The 20,068-nt window shown below is 37.5% G+C and overlaps 2 protein-coding genes across 2 annotated transcripts in view; one reads left to right on the top strand and one right to left on the bottom strand.

Annotated features, from left to right (window-relative positions):
- LOC306868531 (uncharacterized protein) overlaps positions 1-7,846 on the top strand; it is a 61,663-nt gene extending 53,817 nt beyond the window's left edge. Inside the window, exons 9-10 of the mRNA XM_079414743.1 lie at positions 7,305-7,400; positions 7,554-7,846. The gene's annotated coding sequence lies outside the window, so the exon portion shown is untranslated. The remainder of the gene's footprint in view (positions 1-7,304; positions 7,401-7,553) is intronic.
- The window catches only part of LOC306868005 (histone H3.2-like), a gene marked incomplete at its 3' end in the record, with an annotated part of 468,278 nt that overhangs the window by 171,134 nt on the left and 277,076 nt on the right, over positions 1-20,068 (bottom strand). The gene's annotated exons all lie outside the window — the stretch shown is intronic.

Raw genomic sequence — 20,068 nt, 5'->3', positions numbered from 1 at the left:
GAAAATGACTGAGGTCCAAAATGGCATTGGACCACAATGACTCTCATTGAATGGACTTTCAGTGTGGACTTTATTAATCAGAGGTACATAGCATGTCTCAGACTGTCGGTGTGTGTATCCTGAGCAGCAGACAGTTTCCCGTCAGACTGATGAGATCTCCAGATCTCCAGACCTTCACCTGGGAACCTCCGAAGCAATGAGCCGTGCCTGGCCAAGCTGCCATCCACGGCCCTTCATGCCCCTCACTGTCACCAGACTGTTCACTGCTCACACACTCACATCTACATCGTCTACAGCGTGTTGATGCATTCGACTGCTTTACGTGTTTCTGATCACCTCATCAACTTTAAGCAGTAGTTACAAAGATCATGCATTAATTCGATGGAATAGTTTGCACAAGAATGGATGGTCAAACAATTGACATTTGCTCTGCTCACAGAGTTATTGATTTCTTACCTTTGTGTGTGCGTGTGTTTTGAAACAAAAAATGATTAGTAATGGTAAATAAAATAAAATAAAACGTTTTATGTTATGTTTTTTATGTCATTAAAGTCATATAATTTCAATATTTACCATGACTAATAATTTTTAGTTTAAGCAAAAAAATAAATAAATAAATAACTGATATTATATATATATATATATATATATATATATATATATATATATATATATATATATATATATATATATATATATATATTTTTTTTTTTTTTTTTTTTTTTTGCTTAAATTAAAAATTATTTGTCATAATAAATTAAAAACAAAAATAAATAAAACACCACAACTGAGTGATAATCAAAATGTGTGGTAATAAAATACAAATAAAATGTGAAATAAAAGTGGTTTATGTCACTTTTGAATATCACATTTAAAAATAATAATAATAATTAAATTCAATTAAAATAGTTGTTAATTGTACATGGTTAAAAATACACCACAACTAAATGGTTGTCATCAGTTGTAAATAATAATAATAATAATAATAATAATGGTTTATCTCAGTCTTCGTATAGAATACCCTTTTTAAATAATTAAATTAAAAGATAAAAGTACATGTAAAAAATGACACCAACTGAGTAATAGATGTATTAAAACAAACAAATAAACGATGTCGATAATAATGGTTTATTCACTCTTTCTTTCAAATTAAAATCTTTAAAATCATTTTTAAATTTCAAGGAATTTGATAATAAAATAAATTATGTTGGTAAATGGTAAAAAGCCATTACAATGTACCAATTTTTTTTTTATTTTTATAAAAATCAACCCCTGTTCTGGAACAGTTTACAAAGTGCTTGTAGGTACAGAAACACCCATGTATTAAAGTACCATGGTATTACATCTGATTCCATTACTGCACCACAGAGTGTTTTTATATGAGGACTCTGAATCTATTTGAAGCGTTCAAAGCGCTGCACTAATGATTTCTATAGCACTCCGGGTGAATAATGCGTTATCTTATCACGGCGAGATCTGCGCGAGTGGTTAGGGAACTGCAGATAGTTTAACATAGTTACCAACTGACTGCTTGCAGTGCCTTAAGCAATATAGTTGAACAGCGTTATAGGATTACCGCTTTGCGCCTGGAAACATAAGCCTCTCTTAGCGGTGTACAGCTTAAGACCTCCGCGTAACTCTATTAAAGCACACAGGATTCCTCCAGACACACGCCTAATCATATAACTCTGTTAAACAGCTGGCAGTTGCTTCGGATACAGTCATGACTGGATTGTTGAAAATCAGAGTTAACGGCTCGCTCTTTATTGAAACTGTGGTTTTATTAGTTTATTGTTATCAATTTGTGTCCGTCGTCGATATTTCGGCTCTGCGGGAGCTGCATGTGGTTTTTGAGCATCTTTGGTTGACTGTCCACTTCAGGATTTGAGCTGACGGAGTACTTGAAGAAGTGCTGTTCTTGTTGAAGATCTTCCAGCTTGTTGTATAATAGTGAACATGGTGTAAAACACATACTCTGCTTTAGGAGCTAATATATAATTCAATAGAATAAGCGACCGGGGAGACCTCCGTATAAATTGATATTGAGCGTTTGGGAGTGATGTAGGTTTAGCCTGTTGGTCAGAGAAGCCCTCAGGTCGTGTCTGCGAGGCCAGTCTTCCTGTAATGCCACAATCCAACACCCTTACCAAAAAGTAGTATTCTTAAAGTTTATTTTATTAAGTACAGTCGTGGCCAAAAGTATTGGCACCCTTGATAAATATAATCAAAGAAGGCTGTGAAAATTAATCTGCATTGTTAATCGTTTTTATCTTTTATATAAAAAATTCACAAAAATCTAACCTTTCATTGGATAATAAGAATTTAAAATGGGGGGAAATATCATTATGAAATAAATGTTTTTCTCTGGGTTATTATATTGGGATTTTTAAATTTGTGATTTTGGGATATCTTTAGAATAAACCCCTAAAACATCATCTCGTTTCAAGTTGGTCCACATTTTTTTGTTAACTGAAACAAAAACAAAAGTTAATAAAAGCAAATTAAAGTTAAATAGTAAAATAACTCAAATTGACTGATAAAAATGAATAGAAGCTATATAGACATATACATAAACAAAACAACAAAAACATACAACAAAATCACTATACCTATAATGAAATTTAAAAATATAAAATAAAAACAAATTCAAAATAATACTTTAAATTCATTAAATGTTCATTCAAAATACTCAAATCAATATTTTATGTCCATTAATATATTTATTTGGTAAATAATCATGTAATAAGTGGGATTATGTACAATCAGCCAAACTATGCAGTTGGCAATTATTGCTTAGCGCTTACATATTTTCCACAAAGAACATGAAAACTTTTTTAATTGTGATATTATTTTCATCATGGTTAAGCACATTAAATCCCCTCCCTCAATTTTCATTAGCATGTAATAAAATAAAATAAAATAAAATAAAATAAAATAAAATAAAATAAAATAAAATAAAATAAAATAAAATAAAATAAAATAAAATAAAATAAAATAAAATAAAATAAAATAAAATAAAATAAAATAAAATAAAATAAAATAAAATAAAATAATTCTCATGACCACAATGCAATAACAACATTTATTTAAATTGTGGAGTATGTAGTTTAAAACCAGGCACAAGGACAGTCTACCTCCCAACAGGCTATATTCAGCGTGAACAATTAAAACTTACATAACTACACATTATCTATCATAACTGACATATTTATATTTATACATAGAATTCGAAATGTTCTACACTTCTATGTCTGTATATAGTACATTATTTATTTTTTTGTTTTTGTGTTATTAATTGTTATATTCTATCTCTACTGTGTTATTCGTACGTCTGCACTATGTCCATACTTTCTTCTGCACTGGAAGCTCCTTGTTTATTCATACATACATACATATTCATTATCATTATATTAGAGTTATGAAGCATAATAACCATTTGATTTCAAAGACTTGCAGTATATGCAGCTTCAAATGTCATCAACAATGCTTCAATGACTAAAAAGAGCTGGTCAAAGCAGCTTGTCATTCACACACATTCATTTGTCAGGCAAAGCACTGATCTCTAAAGCTGAATCTCCAGCAACAGAATATGTCATTCATGAAAAGCATGCTGATTTTAAAAAGGCATAACAGGCTGTTGACACTCTACATAAAAATAGGAGATGTTGACCTTTAGCGTGTTCGGCCCCCTCTCTGTCCTGCCCTCGCTTTTCCTCTCTTTATGTTGCCCGGCCTCTTTTCAAATGCACAGTCCTCACCTCTTCTTTTCATTGTTATCTCAAATAATTACCCCTCCGTTTCCCCCGAATCCCTGGAGGCCCGAGCTGCTCAAAAGGCCGCTCAGTGTGTCCAGGCGCGGAGGGATTGAGATCAGCACTCATTCGCTCAGTATTCAGACTCTAATTAACCGCCGTGGTGTTCCAGCAGGCCCCAGACCAGCCCGAGTCCATATGGCTGCTACAAGGCCAGTGTGATTACCACCATGTGCTACAGAGCAAGAGAGAGAGGGGATGACTGAAAAGAGAGAACGCTTGGGTGTATTATTTTTAACGACTGTCTGTTGCCAGAGATGATGGTGCGTTTGTTATTTTTAAGCGGCAGTAGCCTAACCTTGACCTCCCACACAATCACACCTCTGTTTATGTGTTAGCGAAAGTCATTACTGAGAGTGTTTGTGTGTTACGAGTGCAAGAGAAGGAACACATAGTCATATTTTATTCATAGCTTCACAAAACAGTGTTGAATGAGAGACAACAGCGTTTCTGGTTAGATTTACTGATGCTCTGTGAGTTTTCACAGGCTAAATCCAGACATTTCAATAGGATTGGGAGTTTCCCTATGCAGATTTGAGCGACAGAAAGCATTTAAAGTGTGAGGTGACAAAGGACCTTGTAAGACAGTTTATAAGTTCGGGATGAAGGAGGTGGGAACCGCCAAACATTTAATGGCAAATTTTTTGGAGCTGCTTGCTGATCTCCTCCATGGGGCTCATTAATATTCGTGCCACTAGACTCGCTCCGCCCCCATGCCTCTTGGCCCCGCCCCACTCCTCACAACAGACCTTTTTTTGCTTGCTAATTTCGCAAGAATTTTGCTAATGTGACCGCACTTTAACTCTTAAATGCATGAATGTTTCGCCAATTATATTCGGGTCTTTAGCGACCCGGACCTGAATATTCAGCACGGATGGATCTCGAGCTGCTGCAATAGCACAAAACTCTCTTGATATTTTAAGAACCATTACAGAAGAATAAAATAAAGCATTATTCGTTACCTTTTGAAACGAAGAAGGGTTCAATTTGAGCTAATTATTTTACCATCGCTGTACGCTTTTACTTCCACAGTACATTCAGCATCTGCCTCATATTTGCGAAAACTATGGTTTTCAGTGACTTCATTTTCAATATTTTGATCACTGGCAGCTTATTCACCACATCCAGCATCAAATGGCAAGTGACATTTATATTTCATTGCGTATAGTAATTGCTCTGCAGTAAAGCCGTTCAAACCAATTACATTTTTGCTGATGATATTTGTATGCCTGCTGTAATTATGAGTGAAACATTGCGTCATCATTGTGTATCAAACAGTGCCACCTCGAAGAATAAAGATGCATTGCATGTATTGAGTCATCAGATATGTGAATATAGCTGCGCAGAAAAAAATACTTACACATTTACATACCTCAGGTCTCTAGCGAACCTACACTTTTTACAAAAAAATTATCAGAAAACAGACATCCTTTTATATTGTTTATAATGAATAGATTGAGGAATACTAAGAAAGTTGATGTCTAACTTAAAACAATGAAGGAGGGAGAGGGTAGAGAATGATGTACCGGGTTGCTAAAGACCCGAGGCATGCATTTAAGGGTTAAAGAGACAATTCACCAATGGCAAAATAGGGTGTTTGTGCAATAAAAACATGATTGCAATAAATAAATTAAAAAGCAGATACATGCTTGATAGAAAACTATGGAACCTTGTTTCTGCCACTGAATGAAAAATAAAAAAGGTAACTTGTTATCTGACTATTCTGAGGTTTTTTTTCATGGAGTTGCGAATTTACAGAATTGAGTGAAATTAAGTTACATTTGCAAGTTACAAAATCATAATTGTGTGGTATGAAATTAACATTGAAAGTTACAAAGTCATAATTGTGTGGTATGAAATCAACATTGCAAGTTACAAAGTCAAGTTACAAATAGTGAGATTATGTCTCGCAATTGACCGTTCGTAAAGAGCTTGATTGACAGGCGATCTGACCAATCATAACGCCAAATTTGCCATCTTGTCCGACAGCTACGGCCGGAAACGTACAATAAATAAAATTTTTTTACCTATTAAATTGTTTTATTAATATCTACACCTACCCTAACCCTAAACAAAATAATGCAAAAACAACGATTATTATTGTACAGCGTGACAAAAGAATGCTATATTGATGTGATCTTGCCCAGGAGCCGCAGCTGTATCCCAACCACAAATCAGATGAACTTTGGTGGACTTAAACTTGAAAAATGGTGTATATCTTGAAATAAATATGTATAAAATACTTTCTGATGTTCATTCATGTTTATTTTGCCCTTTAAGTAAATATGAATATGAAAATATGAAAAGTAAATATAATCGGTTCACATGGATCTTTAACTGAGGCAGCACAGAAATATCTCATTAAAGAGCTACAAAACGGTATTTATTGTTTTAATTTCTTTATAAATGACTAAATTTGAAAGCTGAGAGTCCTGGGACCTTGTTTCATATCAGAAGTAACTGCTCTTGTCTGTCGGTGTGTTGTCAGTTTCCTCTTTGCTCCGCGATGTATTTTTCAGTGCGTGAGAACATGATGTGTAGCGTACTGTGGCTTCTCGGACATAGCAACAGTAACTAAGGAGGGCAGGTATTTGCGACAGTCAGTTTGCTAGAAAAAAGTCAGAATTGCAAGATAAAAAGTCGCAATTACTTTTTTTTTTTTTTTTTCATGGCAGGAATGGGCTTCCATACAAAACACACAAAATGTGCTGGCAGACTCTTGACTGCAACAGGGGTTTTCTTAAAACTACAAATCGCACTTCCGCTTTTTGTATCCCACTCAGTGAAGGTTTGATTTAGCCCAGTGCATATTGGGTATTGAAGTTTTCCTACCATTTTTTTAAAGCACTTCTTCTCTCTTTTATCTTGTCACGTAGCACCGAATGAATGAATGAATGCTTTTCTGCATGGACAGCCAACTTTTATTAAAACCCTGTCTTGTCAGGGGCTGTTCACACAAAACTCATTTTTAATGTCCACTGCGCTGCTTTTCCATCATTTCAACATGCCCTAGACAGATGTCTTTGACTGTTTCGCTTAAGACACTTTGCCCCTAACAAAGTAAAATTAACTCTTTAAAAAGGAATTTTCAAATATCTGTTACTCTCATTTAATTTTTTTCCATGCCATATTTCAGTATTCTTGAGCAAAACTGACGAGAAGCAGCATCATGAAAGTAGTTATTCTAATATGACTCATATACTGTATTTCAAGCCTTCTGAAGCAATGTGACAGCTTTGTGTAAAGAACAGACTGAAATGTAGTTCATTAAATCTCATTGAAAATCATGCAATCTACGTTTTATGGGTGAACTGTCGCTTTAAATGAACCTCCTTAGTAGTTGTGTGTGTTTGAGTGTGTATTTATGGAAATGCAGCACAGGTGACATTAATAACACAAGTTATTAATAACACCACTGATTCAAAATGTTTATTTTGAAAGTGTTGCTGTACAATCTGAAACAGCTTTCTCTCGCTCTCTCTTTTTCTTCAGATGCTAAAGTCAATATAAGGGACTATCACGGGAAGATGGCAGCTCATTACTGGAGTGGCAGCAAGGATATTTTTACCGAACACAGATCTCATTCTGGCACGTATTTACTATTCAGTGTTTCAAAACACAGTGTTTACAGAAGCATGTTTAGAACAATGACTAACAAAATCATTCTGTGTATTGTGTCAACCTCTCTCTGCTGCTGTATTGGTTGTCTGCGGTGATTGACAGCTGTTTTGCTCCACTCAGCTGGCAGCTGGCCGAGGGGGAGGCGGGCCCAGTGTTACGCGCAGCTGTCTGCCCTCCTGTCTCGCTCTCAGAGCAACAGAAGCATCAGTGCAGAGACGTCCAACAGCCCCAGCTCCATCCCATACACATGTCACCCTCATCCTGATACACACTCAGCGTGAACCACAGCCCAGTCATTGTCAAGTATTCATGAAATGAGTGATTCAATGATTACTTCACACAAAAATGAATATGCTGCCATCATTTACTCACCCTCGTGCCGTTCAACTTGCATGCTAAGACTTAATCCTTTGGTAATCATTTATTAATTAATTTAGAATTCTTGTATAAAGAAATCCCTTGCACTGAATGTGCACTTGTAATAATAATAATAATAATAAAAAAAACTTCACATAATATAATTATACCACTTAAATGATTTAAAGAGAGAATACGTCATGACTGTACTAATGCAAAATCAAAGGTTTTATATTAAAGTACTTCATTGACATAATCTTTGGTTGAAACACTTATTTTGATGTTTGATATTTTGTGTAATATCAGCTTAAACTGCTTCATCATTACAAATGCTTAATTACAAACATATTTAAATACATGACATACAATAATAGAAGTTATATTAAAGCATATTTTAGTTTATCATAAATACTTGTCAGTGCATTCAGCAGCAATTTGATAGATTTGAATGATAGATAATAAAATAATGTAAATATATAAATGTATATACATGTAAATATTTTCAAAATATATACTGTATGTGCGTGTGTGTTTATACATAAATATAGACAGTACAAAAACGTGTGTGTGTGTGTGTGCATGTTTATGTGGTTTATGAGGACACAAATTTGTATAATGACATGGGTATGACAGAGGTATTACAATATGAAGGTGGTTTATGAGGACACTGCCTATGTCCCCGTAATTCAAAAGGCTTAAAAAAAAAAACATACTAAATGGTGTTTTTTTGAAAATCTAAAAATGCACAAAGTCTCCTGTGAGGGCTAAGTTTAGGTGTAGGGTTGGTGTAGGGCAATTGTTACGGGTGTGGTGCGGAGCAAGGAGCGCACGACGAGGATAAACAATCAACTTCTCTTTTAATCAGAGATCCAGGAGCAGATACAGACACAGGAGTGCACACACATCATAATCGAAACAATAACCGACAGTGAGACTGACAAACACAGGAACTTATAAAGGGGCAGGTAATTGGGAAGGACAGGTGTACACAATGACTAATTAAACTGAACTAGGACACAGGGGAAAACAGAAAACCCGACATGGAACAGTCATAGAAAACCCAACATGTAACATATCGCCCCCTCCCGGCAAGGCGTGGCCTCACGCCGTAACGTAACAACTGAGGAGGGCGGGTGGGGGATCTGGAGGAGGATGTGGAACCGGAGGGTGGCAGGGAATAAACATCAGAGAGTCCAAACAATAAGTCCATGGGGGAGTGGAGGGTGGGAGGAGCCAAGGGGGAGCCAGGAACAGGAGGAGCCAGATGACGACCCAGGCCACAGTCCAGATGGTGGCCCACGGGGGAGCCGACGGAGGGAGGAGCCATGGCGGAGGAGGGACCGCCGACTCCATGGGGCCGACCAACAGCGGCGGAGCAGGTGGAGGTGGAGCCCGAGGTGGAGACGGAGAGCCGAAGAGCCAGGGTGACGCCGAAGATCCGGAGGTCCAAGGCGGAGCAGATGTCTTCGGCGACCTCGGCGCAGGCAGAGATCCGGAAGGCCGCGGCGGAGCCGGAGCGACAGAGGACATAGGTGGAGCAGGAGGGAAGGAGCCCAACGGAGCCGGAGGGACAAAGGGACGGGGCGCAGCCCAAGGAGAGTAGTCCTGAGGTGCAGGTAGGGGGACGACTGACCAATGCGGAGCCGGAAGGACGAGGGAGCCCGGTGGAGCTGGTGGACAGACGGGATCCGGTGGAGCCGAGGGAGCTTGAAGGCATGGTGGAGCCGCAGGGTCGCCGGACTGAGGCGGAGTCTGGGTCTCGGAGGCTGAGGGCGGAGACGAGGGATCCTCCAGACTCAACGCCAACAGAGCTGGAGGTCGGCAGACCCGCGGCGAGCCCACGCCACAGATGGTGTGCTGAGGGTGAGCAGAGGGGCTGACGAACTCCAGTAATGAGGGTGTTGGAGTAGGAACCAGATCAATGAGAGGCGGTGGGAGAGGGAGGTCGGGTGGGATAATTCCCCAGAAATCCAATACAGGAGCTGGCTTCAGGATGATTGTGTCAGTGTGAAAGTTAATGAGGTTTCCCAGGTCCAGTTCATGCTCACCCTCAGCGGTGGCGCCGTGGGCGGGGCGTTCCATCGCCCCCGCGATCTCCACAGCTTTCTCCACCGTCGGATGCACTGCCGGCTCTCGCACCTGGTCAGACGTTTGGGGCTCGGGCTCCGGGACGATCGGCAGCTCTGTCGCTCCTGATGGCGATGGCTCAACGACCGCGGCAGGCTCTGGCTCTCTGTCTGCGGTGGGCTCGGGCAGCTCCGCGCTGCGGGGTGGTAGTGGACTGGGCGCTGGGTCCCGAGTGGGGCTGGTGTCATTCTCTGCGAGGTCCACGGTGAGTTGCGATTTGCAAGACACCAGCACCCACTCGATAAAGGCGGCGAGGCTCTCTCGAGGACCGTCCCCGGACAACTGCCTACGTGTGGTGATGTTAAGTCCAGCTTTGTAGAACGTGCAGAGGCAGTAGTCCGGGAAGTGTGTTAAGTTGGCCAGGAACAAAAAATCCTCGGTGTGGTCCTCGAGAGAGCGGTCCCCCTGCTCCAGCAGGATGACGAGGACAGCGGGATCCATAATAAAAAATAAAAAACTTGGCAAAAACCGGGAAAATAAAACGGGGGAAAAACGCCGCAAACTTGCTGTTTTGGTCGGTTATTCTGTTACGGGTGTGGTGCGGAGCAAGGAGCGCACGACGAGGATAAACAATCAACTTCTCTTTTAATCAGAGATCCAGGAGCAGATACAGACACAGGAGTGCACACACATCATAATCGAAACAATAACCGACAGTGAGACTGACAAACACAGGAACTTATAAAGGGGCAGGTAATTGGGAAGGACAGGTGTACACAATGACTAATTAAACTGAACTAGGACACAGGGGAAAACAGAAAACCCGACATGGAACAGTCACAGAAAACCCAACATGTAACAGCAATAGCACACACAGTTTGTTCAGAATAAAAACCATTACGCCTATGGAGAGTCCCCATAAACCACAAAAACCAACATGTGTGTGTGTGTGTGTGTGTGTGTGTGTGTGTGTGTGTGTGTGTGTGTGTAAATAATCACTGCAAGCACCAGAGCACTGCAAGATTTTGTCTGCCTCTTGTACATACTTTGCTGATAATGATACTCATGCACTCACATTATCGAAATTTTGGCAGAAGAACTTTATGGAGAAAAGCAGTCAATAGTGTAGTGATGTTTATGAAGCGCAGCTCAGTCAGAAGTCGCTTTTATAGCAAGCAGCATTCTTTGGCTCAGCACGGGGCATTCACATGAGCAGCTGAACCTAAACATGCGCTAACATCATTGCTGTTAATCTTGCATTTACTTGACAGAAATACCAAACCAGTCTCTCCAGCTTTCTCTTTATATACACCCCAATTAACACAACGCCTAGAGGAACACAAGACGGCGTAATGCTTCTGTCCATCTGTTGTATCTCAGGCCTTTGTGTTTGTTTGGACACTAGCTGCAGTATTTCTCACTATCAGACCAACTCTCGCAGCCGATGTGAGAAAGCTATGTGCAGATAGCGGACGCTCAGAACGGACCGGACCGGTGGTTTGCATGAGTGGCGTACAGCTATGAAAACTCTTTCTGGAATGAGAAAAAAAAAGGAAGACATTATAGTGACTGTGAGTCATTATTTTGGAGAAAAGAAATCAAACACATGTTCAATATGTAGAGATTGCAAAAGACATCAAAGTCTAGAAATCTTTAGTGATTGTATGCAGTCTGGATTTTCTGCCATCTGGGAAAACTCAGCAGCATGGCCTTGTTGAACTGTTATTTTATTTTATTTTATTCATTTTTTATTCATTTTTATTTCAATTTTAAATTGTATTTTATTTTATTTTATTCATTTTCATTTCAATTTTAAATTGTATTTTATTTTATTTTATTCATTTTTATTAAAATTTTATTTTTTTATTTTATTCATTTGTATTCATTTTTATAAATTTTTGTATTTGTTTATTTGATTAAGTTTTATACACTTGTATTTTAAATGTATTTTATTTTATTCATTTTTATTGATTTTTTTTATTTTATTTTACTTTTAATTTTATTTTATTTTATGTTATTTCCTCTGATGGATAAGAAGATTCTAATATCACAATATAACATTACGCTAACACTGTTTGTGACATTTCACATCTGTTGCTGGTTAGAATTACGATCTGGTGTCAAAATGTGTCCTTAGGTGTTCAGGTGTAAAGAAAGAAAGAAAAAAGACAGCAGACGCTGGTAAAGGAATATGTTTTTGGCTGGAACTGCTTAAAATAGAACTCAGATGTTTACGTTTCCTGTTACATTACTATCAAATGCTTAATTTGAATGCTTAATTGCACATCTTTTGCAATAAAATGAAAACGCATTACATTTTAAATGAATATTAAATGCAATTATCTGATTTTTAGGATTTTTTGACATACGTAGGAGTTCAGTAGATCCTTGTTTGTAATTTCATAAGTACTTTTGCATGTACTGAGAATGATTTATGGTAAACTAAATCTACTTTAATGCCATTTCTACTGAAACTTGTCATGAATTTAAATATATTTCTATTTTTACATATTTATAATGATGAAGTTGATGTTAAATGGAGTATCAAATTCTAGAGTTCTTCTTTAAAGAACAATTCACAATTCACAATTCACAATTCTTCTTTAAAGCATGACATTTTTTTATATTTTTTTTTACATAATGATTTAAAATGTACATAATGATACTAAAATGGACTAAGACTGAGGTGCCCTTGAGCAAGGCACCGAACCCCCAACTGCTCCCCGGGCGCCGCAGCATGGCTGCCCACTGCTCCGGGTGTGTGTTCACGGTGTGTGTGTGTGTGTGTGTGTGTGTGTGCATTTGTTCACTACTCACTGCTGTGTGTGTGCACTTGGATGGGTTAAACGCAGAGCACCAATTTCGAGTATGGGTCACCATACTTGACAATACGTCACGACTTTTTTTTTTTATTTGACAAGTGCATAATGTGTGGTGAATTTACCCTCTCCGGTTCTCTCTGTCAATTAAAAGAGCAGGAATGCTGGGAGGTCGAGCATCTCTCACTCTATTCTCCATCAATAACAGTCTCCCTCGGGCCGTTTGTTTAGGTCAAGATTCAGAGCCTTCATCTCTGCCACCTCTGGCAAAGAGGCTCTTGGGTTATCTTTGAAAAGAAATGGGAAGACACACACACACACACACACACACAGGTGTGTGCCAATAACTTGTCTGGCTAAAGCAAATATTACGGACATTCAAAGCTGATAAAGGCCTTTATATTCAAGTAATGATCCTTAGATGCACTGGACTGTGAGCTGCTGTGTGCAAATAATGTCAATTTTAATAATTTATTACATTTAACATTCAAAATGTGACATTAAAGCACACAGATGGAATTATGTAGGGTGGGATTGAGTTCATCCTTAAGAATTTGATTGAATCAAGGATGTGTGTGTATGTGTAGTGGACTATAATTTTTAAGTAATCTGTCCAGCACCGTGTGTGTGTGTGTGTGTGTGTGAGTGTGTGAGTGTGTGAGTGCATGTGCGTGCGCACACAGTGCTGGACAGATTACTTGAAAAATGTAGTGCACACCTGATTACAGATTACATGATGAAACTAACGTAATCAAGGTTACACATTTTAGTCAGACTTGTTTTAGATTTATGATTCAACATACCATATACATACATACACACGTGTGTGACCCTGGAGCACAAAAGCAGTCATAAGTAGCACAGTTATATTTGCAGTAATAGACAAAAATACATTATTTGGGTCAAAATTTTCAATTTTTCTTCTATGCCAAAAATCATTAGGATATTAAGTAAAGATCACGTTTCATGAAGAAATTTAGCAAATTTATATATATATATATATAGCACCCTCAGATTCCAGTTGGAAAGCTTATTTATTCAGCTTTCGGATGATGTATAAATCTATTAAAAACACCCTTATGACTGGTTTTGTGGTCCAGGGTCACATATTTGTAATCCATGTATTTGTGAATTTCGCACATTTTGTTGTAACACATAAAAGATAAACAAAAAGTCTCTTCAAGTTCTCCTCTGGTGCGAGCAGTTTCATTCCTGTACCAACCCCCATCGTTTTCTCTCTAAAGTTACACACTTTCTTTGTGTCATCCGACAGACATCAATAACGGATTCAGTGTTGGCGTCCAATTTCATGTCTGACGCATTGTGCGTCACTAAGAGTGCGTTTTTATCACCAAATCCTCCACGGAGCCGAGAGAACAGCGACAATGGAGTCATCCAGGTTAACTTTTCCTTTGTGTTCCCGTCCGCAAAGCACAACACAACATGACTATATATCAGGGTTTAAGCTGTCAGAGCCCTCCCTCTGTCCCAGCGACACCGCAAAGATGGATCACCCCTGCCCAGAGAAAAGATCTGCTGCTGCTCAATGGCAGCTGGATTGTTTTACAGGACAATTAGACCTGGCCTTTGTTTGGATAATTACAGTGGATTTGAAGCAGACCAGCCCCCTTCAGGTCTTGGGGACAACCTTGACACAGTCATTACAGAAACGCCCAGTGTGTCATCGGATGTTTCGCTGGAGAACCACAAGTCTGTGTGTATGATGGGTCCTCGAGCAATGAGATAAGAGTGAGTCTCTCCAAACACGTCTAGGTCATATCACAAAAGAAAAGAAAAGAAAAGAGAAAAAATAAATAAAACATAATAAAATAAAATAATAAAAATAAAATAAAACAAAATACAATAAAATAATAAAAAAATAAAATAAAAATAATTTCTACAATTTTCAGTGCATTTTTGAGCATTATGTTAAATATTAATATTATAATACAATAAAAACAGTGATTTTATATACAAAATACAAATGCTAAAGTGATATTTTAATATAATAAGTTAATACAGTTTTTTTCATATAAAAGTATTTTTATTTATTTGCAGCAATGACATTTTGGGAATAAATATGCTAAACTGTATTAAACTGTATAATTGCATATGTAATGATTTTACAATGAAGAAATTTAATTAATACAATCTAAAACCTGCATCTTTTAAGTAACCTATACTGTAATTTCTTATTATTTTATTTCTGGATTTATGGTGTTGCTATGCAGTTAAAAACTACACCATGTTTGTGTGTGTGCGTCATGTACATAATCAAACAAACAAAACAACAATGAAGCGTGACCTTTTCCATAGAAATAAATTTTCCTAAATAAATTAAAACTTAATATTTGGTTAGTAATATGCATTGCTAAGAACTTTATTTGGACAGATTTAAAGGCAATTTTCTCATTATTTCGATTTTTTTTTTGTACCTTCAGATTCCCGATTTTCAAATAATTGTATCTCAGCCAAATATTGTGCTATCATAACAAACCATACATCAATTGATAGATTATTTATTCAGTTTTCAGATTATATATAAATCTCAATTTCGAAAAAATTGACACTTATGACTGGTTTTGTGGTCCAGGGTCACATTTCTCTCTTTTTGCTTTTTTTTTTTTTTCAGAAGAGATCTCAACAATGCAATGATTGATCATTAAAGAAAGCAGAATCCTTTTTTTTCAGTTAGGCCTACATCATTTTTCAGAATACTTCAGCAATAGACATGCACTAATTTATTTATCTCATGATGCCAATTTCCATCAAAAGGAACGGTTTCCACAGTAACCAGGAAACTGTTATTGTCATTATAGTAGCAAACAAACATATTATAAATAACCAAAGACCGACACAAAAGCATAAAAGCAAGAGTTTATCAATTCAAAGAGTCATATTCTACCTGAGCCATTCATTCAATAAGCACTTAATCCTCCATCTGTCAAGCGAACCAAAACCACTTGAGACTAACAAACATATCTGAAGTCCTGTTTATCTGAGCCGAGCCTTTGGGTGGTGTTCCTAACTACACCAACAACAGTTACTTGCATCTCCAAACACATACTGATAAGTTGTAATGACTCTTACTTTGAAGCTCTACCTAAGGCTAAAGCAGGTGAGTTAGCCCTTTATAATATGGATATTAGCAGTGTGAAGATGACTAATGATTGAGCGACGCTTTGTAGTTCGGCTTTACAGCACTGACTCACGAGAGTAACACAATACCAGCACACGCCATAGTCACCTGCATATCAGATAAATCAGACAGAAAGTGTGAATTGTACGTGGGAGTGTTGCCCTAGATTTGCAGGTGCACTTTTGTACAAGAACGCACAGAAAAAGTACACAAAGTGTAATTAAAATCCAATTTCTCCCTGTATATGTGGTTTGCAGAAGCACTCACAGACTACTACAGGCAGTGTTGGGGAGAGTTACTTTAAAAAGTACTGCATTACAATATTGCGTTACTCCATAAAAAAGTAACTAATTAGTTACTTTTTTATTAACACAAGGGGCAGTTGTGGCCTAATGGATAGAGAGTTGACTTGTAACCCAAAGGTCATGGGTTCGAGTCTCAGGTCCGGCAGGGATTGTAGGTGGGGGAGTGAATAACCAGCACTCTCTTCATCCTCAATACCACGACTGAGGTGAGACCCTTGAGCAACGCCCAACCCTCCACGGTTGCAGAGCACACATTCTGAGTATGGGTCGCCACACACCACTTTCACCACTTCCCCTTGTTAATGTCACTTTTTCTGAAAGCACCTTTAAATGAGCATATCAGTGCCATCCACAACACCCTATCACTGTGGCGTTTTGTATGTAAAAATCTCACACTTTTTATACAGAACATTTCCTCTGAATAAAAAAATGTGATCAGTCAAACCTTATCGGTGATTAATTCCTCCTTCCTTTATCAAAGACATTAATCAGATCTACATAATAAAGCTGCACGTATGCTGATAACACCGTTTTTGATTAATGTGTTTAGATGAAGTGATACCTTCTCTAGCTTCATTTCATTGATTTTCTTTTTTTTTTAAGAGCTGAGAGACGAGTGTGGAAATAGATACTGCCTCTTTCAGCTCATAATGGTAAAAACATACCTGTTTCGTTGTGATTAATATGGTGTTTTGGGTGTTGGGGCAGAGGTTAGCCCTTTTGCACCTCAGCTAGTTTTTGAAGCCCAATCAGTGCAGTGCACACAGACCCAGAGAGAGATCCAGAAAAATGCTTGAAATGAGAAGAGAAAGAACGAGGGCCAGAAAACATACTTGAACACATTTGATTCGTGCTGATTGGAGTGTAGTTATGTAGTTGCTACCCTGTTGTATCAATTACACCCATGCTAAATGACTTGTTTCGCTCGGCAAATGTTTGTTTTCCGGCTGGTGCAGATGTGGGAGTGAATTTGATGATAAGCAAGAACAATATGCCTCACAGGCTGCCATAGAGAGAGATCATGTTCTCCTGGACAGAAACACACAATGGAAGAAAGGAAAGGTGGTGAAGAATGGAATAAGGATGAGAGAAGACTCTTGCGGAAAATAAGTGTGCTTAATTAGACTGAATGTGCGATGAAATATATATTAATACGCCTCAAGCATATTCATTTTCTATGATGCAATTTATTAAACAATAGAGTAAATGATGGACCAAACTTAATTTGAAATACAGTGGTTTAACTTTATTTTTTTTGTAATAAAAAAACTATTTAGTAACAGGAATGAATCTGGGTAAAAGGAATGAATATCCATTTTATGTGTATATAGGTTTGACTACACATTTGAGGCCCTCACTGATATAGTAAAGGAGTGTTGAACATCAGCTAGTGAGCTGACCTCTCTGGTAAAAAAATTTCAAGGAACTTTTATTGTCATACCAGCTCACATTTTCATGTTATGATACGAAATTAGGACTCAGGTCCCGGTTTAAAAGCAAGAGGAAGTAGTCCAAGGGAGGTAGGGCTTAGTCCCGGGAGCTCAAGGAGCCGCTGCACCACTGTGCGCCGCCAACAACCATGTAAAAAAAACATAATTCATGTAATGTAATGTAACTAATTCATGTAAAATCATGTTTAAATGTAGTGGTCTGCAGAAGTTTTTATTAGGGTTATGTTTAGTGGATGGGTTATGAGATAAGATATATACAACGAAATTTAATGAATGTAAAATATTAAATTAAAATTAATATTAAAAATAATAACCTTAACAAATGTATGGGTCTAATACATAACTGCAACAGGACAGAAATTGCAAGTCCATTTTCTGTCATACTTGCAAAGCAAAGGACAATCATAGGATTTCTCTGGCCAAAAACACTGTCTCATTGTGGATAGAAGTGTATTGAAATGTAGAGAAAAAGATGTATTTTCAAATTTATCTAGATTCATAGGGATGTAGCCTAATATTTACATTAATAAATCAGATGACATTACTCACTCCTGTTACTGTTAATCAGTTACTATGAATGAGTATAGGATATATAAGTACGAGTAACAGGACTGAAAGTAAAAGGATTGAGATTTTAGGACATAATTAGCAAGTACATATAATATAGACAAATGGAGTACATGCATATTATAAGCATACTCAGTGAATTAAGTGATTCACCAAAGATTTGTATTTTTAGAATAAACAATTAACATCTAAGAAATCATTTAGGTGACAGGACGGTATGTTAATAATGATAACAAAATCATCAAATATGCAGAAAAGAAAATGAGACCACATGCTTTGGTCATTTCATTGCCTTCGGAAGATCCAGATGTTGCAATATCATGTTGAAAATGTATCTAGTGGAATTTTGCCTGTTTTTTAGAGGGTGTTAGGATAACAGGACTGAGTGAAAACCTGGGGATACGACTAAAATGTGTAATTTATCTCAAATATTTTAGATTTACTTTGAAATAAATGTATTTGAAGCACAGATGGGATATGGAGTTACACAAAGACACAAAATAAAAATTAAGGATTTTAAACATTATATGTCATGTTAAATGTAGCTTTAAAGACTGCGGACGTACAAAATGCTATTTTTCATTTTTTGTTAATTGTATATTTTAAATTCACAGTTAGATTAACGTGCAGGACACCTTGCTTAATAATAAAATGTATTTTATAGTTCATTTTTATGCATATTTGTACACATATTGTCCTGGGGACAGAAATGGCACCCATTCCGTTGAATGGCCCTTATTAAATTGCATATAAAGAGTCCTAAAATCTTGGATTTTTTGTCCAAGAAAATTGTCCCTAACGTGAGAATGTCCGATCTTCTAATACCACTGTGCAGCCAACTCACACTAGCAAGTAGCAAGCCATAATTCAAGGCTGTGACTGAAGGCAGACTCAATGCTATTGGCTATTTCAAAAAAGGGGACAAGCCATTAAATCTGTTGAGCACAGCTTTCAATAGGAAATATCAACACAGAAGAGAAAACCTTGTGAGAAACGATGATTATAAATATACTCACATTATACTATAGTAATGCACTGTTTTACCCAGTACTTGTGTGTGCTGTGTATTTTGATGTTTATTGGCGTATCAAACTCTATTTGTCAATGTAGGCAGCAAGTCAGTTCACTAAATTCTCAAGTAGTTTATATTATCCTGTAAATGCATTGCCTTATGAATATGGAAATCCAAATATGCTATGCTGTTCACCAAAGTACAATGGTATCATTACCCTCTGATATCACTGAACCATGGTACTGACACTTTTTGTTTGGAAAATCTCTTAAGTCATGGTGATTTCTCAGTCTTGGCTTTTCTTTGTTGTTGGAATCTATTCAGATTCATCCATATGCTCAATAAAATGCTTAAAGTTTTCCTGAAGTATACGTTTCTTACTCTGCAGCATTTGTGTCTTTTCCAGCTCATTATGCCTTCACGAACTGAAGGTCAGGCCAGCGTTGGTTTCATTCATTTGTGCTTTGACAATGGCCTCCTGAGAAGAGCGGTTATGTCTTTTTTCATTCACAGATCACTTTCTCCAAACCCCAAACAGCTTTACAACCTTTAATGATCATCAATTACTGGCCCATTTTGCCTATCAAGCGACTCTTAACCACAAAGCAGACTAAAAATTAACTCTATTGAGGAGCTCAGAGTGTAATTGGCTACCTGAATGCTCCGGCACAAAGGACTAGTGGGGACGGCTACTTAGCCAAATGAGCTGAATACTGTTTATGGGCTCTTAAATACACTTCTTACTGGCAGCACAACAATATATTGACCTCTCAACTTTGGCATGACCTCTCTCAGTCTGTGTTAACTTCAAACCCCGAGCGTCCCCTCCCACAGCTGGGAGTTGTTATGATAGCCAATAAAAAGACAGACAGCCAATGGAGGCCCAGCCTACGGGCCCCTCGGAGCAGCCTGTATGAA

This window comes from Barbus barbus (assembly GCF_936440315.1).
Source record: "Barbus barbus genome assembly, chromosome: 50".
Classification (NCBI taxonomy): Eukaryota; Metazoa; Chordata; class Actinopteri; order Cypriniformes; family Cyprinidae; genus Barbus; species Barbus barbus.
Note: the sequence above shows the minus strand (reverse complement) of the source record. Positions and strands in the feature narration are given on the sequence as shown.